The sequence below is a fragment of the Gadus macrocephalus genome, chromosome 12, assembly GCF_031168955.1.
Source record: "Gadus macrocephalus chromosome 12, ASM3116895v1".
Taxonomy (NCBI): Eukaryota; Metazoa; Chordata; class Actinopteri; order Gadiformes; family Gadidae; genus Gadus; species Gadus macrocephalus.
Genome location: NC_082393.1, coordinates 4612351 through 4615064, shown reverse-complemented (window position 1 = coordinate 4615064; position 2714 = coordinate 4612351). Strand labels below are relative to the sequence as shown.

The following is a 2714-nucleotide window of genomic DNA, read 5'->3' as shown; positions in this document are numbered from 1 at the left end:
GAACCACGAAACAACACATCGTCTGCAGAATGGGGATCTGAACCCATGACCCGCCGCCACAGCGTTGAACAATGGCCAGACGGTCACGATGTCCTGTCATTTAGTTTTCCACTCATGTATTTTCTCTCTCTCTTCCTTTGAGGAGGCAGCAGGTCTGGATAGGCACTCTGAGTTTGACCGGGGGGAGGGGGAGAGAGAGAGAGAGTGAATGGTTCAGACTTTAAAAAGAAGATGATTAAATATGAAAGGAAAATGAAAAGTAGCCATTACACACGGCCCACACACACACACACACACACACACACACACACACACACACACACACACACACACACACACACACACACACACACACCTCAAGTATGGCCAGGCACAGTCTGTTCAACCAGGGTTTAGGGTGGGTCTGGGGGGGGGGGGGGGGGGGGGGGATAACTCAGAAGGACCCGGCCCCCACATGTCCCCAAGCAGCCCTGCCGATGGGTCAGCGAGTCGCTCAATTAAAGAGAGTGTGAGCGGCGGAACGCCACGAGGAAACAGAGGTCACCCACGGGGCGACACCCCCGCGCTGACACAACTACCACAGCCACCGCCGCAGTCGCCGCCTGCTCAAGTTTCACTTCCTCCGCCGATCAACGGCTTATTCCTTTGCTCTCTCCCTTTAACGGCGTTGCCCTGTGGGGACTCGCGCAGGAAAACCGAGTCACACGTTTTCTCCCGTTTGATCGTAGTTCTGAGCAGCGGAAAAAAGCACTCGAGGGGGCTGATCGTGGTTCCCCGTCGACGCGACGCGAGGACCACGCAGACGCTTCGACGCAGTCGTGACCCCGTGTTGGCTCTGCGTCGTTGTTTTAGTGCGGGGACGAATCACAGCCCCTTGCTGCTGCGTCGCCTCGGCGCAAGGTCGACATTTTTGGGAGGCTCACGTCGGGGCCCTTACGGCGGACGCAAAGGCCCGCAAGAAGGGTCCGCAGGGACGCAGTGGGTCCGTTAACCCCCCTTGCGTCGCGTCGACGTGGAACTATAATCAAGCCCTTCAGGAGGTGCCTAGAGGAGCTAATCCCCAGGATTGACTCAGCAAGACGATGTTTTGTATGTTGTGGCAAGTTCTTTATGAGATATTATAGATTTACCGGAATACAGTGGTATCTAATGTACCTATATAAGAGTCACCCCTCTAGGAGAGTGAGCACCAGTCAGAGTGCTACAGAGGGTTTTCACGCCCTTGCAGGAACACTAGGTATTTCTTGAGAGAGAGCGGATGTGCTCGTTAGTGAGGCAGTAAAGGCGGCAGAATGACAGGAGGTCAGCGTGATCTGACCACTAGTTGTTGTAAAGAGAAGCGGATGACGCAAGGATACATGGAATTTTCCATGACACTCCCCCCTCTGGTTATTTATAATCCCTGAATATGAAATTATTACAAAAGGTATATAGGCCTAATTCATCTATAAGATTGCAAAGGATCACGTAACTTTGGAAAAATATTTTTTTCCACCAACAGGCATGTCCACTAATCAGAGAAACGTGTCATACCAAATACCACCCGATGAAAATGACTGATGACAGAGGTCAACAGACGGGTAAACCCAGTTTTTCCATGTGTAACAAATCCAAATAGTCTTTGAGATACTCAAAATGACCCAAATAGTAATGCATCACAACGTCATGCCTCACCATGATATCACAGTACAGGTAGCTGTAACACTTTGCTATTACTGAAGAAAGCAGCATCAAGAATCTCTAAGAAATAGGACTCCGTTCTGTCATCATCCTCACTGCAGGAGCTGTCATTCCAATTCGGGAGTAGATGAGTAGATGATTATTAATTAGGATACCGCCTTTGTGGAAAATTTGGTTACACAGGCGTTTTCGCTTGTTGCAGACAGAATTATTAATAATATCAGTGACATCACTTTAATTGCAGTCACATTTACACAAAAAGTAAACCACACAATCATGTATCAGCGTTCAACGTGTCAAAGAGTGACAACTCTCCATACCATGGTGTCTTGGTGTGGTTTGGGGTTCAAGAACAGATCTGTTTCACGACAGTGGGATCTGCTTGCTCGATCAGAGTCCTAATACGGTTCTGCGCAGTCAGAATAAGTGTCAGTCGGGTTTTAACATACACAATCATGTGATCACCAAATGAAATTTAGAAACATGTAATTAGAATAACACATTTATCCGATGGAATGCAAAATAAAAAAAATTCTGGTCTCCCATTCAAGGAATAAATTCATTATTATTCATTATATAATTATACATATAATCCCATTGTGCTATTTTTTATTACCCACAAATAAAACCAAAACAATGACAGAGTGGTAATAGAACAACCAAGATCATTTATTATGCAACTTCTCTTTTATGGAAGATAGTATAATAGCAATATACCTAAGGAGAGAGAATACGGTGTGGCTTTAGTGTGGACATGACTGGGTCTAAACAATGACAGTAAAAGAAAGAAAAACTGAGAGCTGACCAACACATCAAGTTTGGTCCATCTGGGCTGGTCCCGGTCAGTCAGTCAGATGACAGCCAGTCAGTCAGTGTACAGTCAGTCAGATCCACATCCACCAAGCATCTTTTCTCTAGAGTTAGAATTAGAATGTATTCAGTTTTTGATATGAGTGCTGCTACCCTTCTTACCATTTTCATTATGCAGTTAAGTTTGTATCTATTCAATTTATACAGTTTTAAAAGCACAATTC

The 2714-nt window shown here is 46.0% G+C and overlaps 1 long non-coding RNA gene across 1 annotated transcript in view; it reads right to left on the bottom strand.

The window, feature by feature from the left end:
• LOC132468533 (uncharacterized) overlaps nt 1–163 on the bottom strand; it is a 2057-nt gene extending 1894 nt beyond the window's left edge. The window contains exon 1 of the long non-coding RNA XR_009528241.1: nt 1–163. This exon is cut by the window's left edge and continues 23 nt beyond it. This is a non-coding gene — a long non-coding RNA (uncharacterized LOC132468533).
• Between the last annotated feature and the right edge of the window lie 2551 nt (nt 164–2714).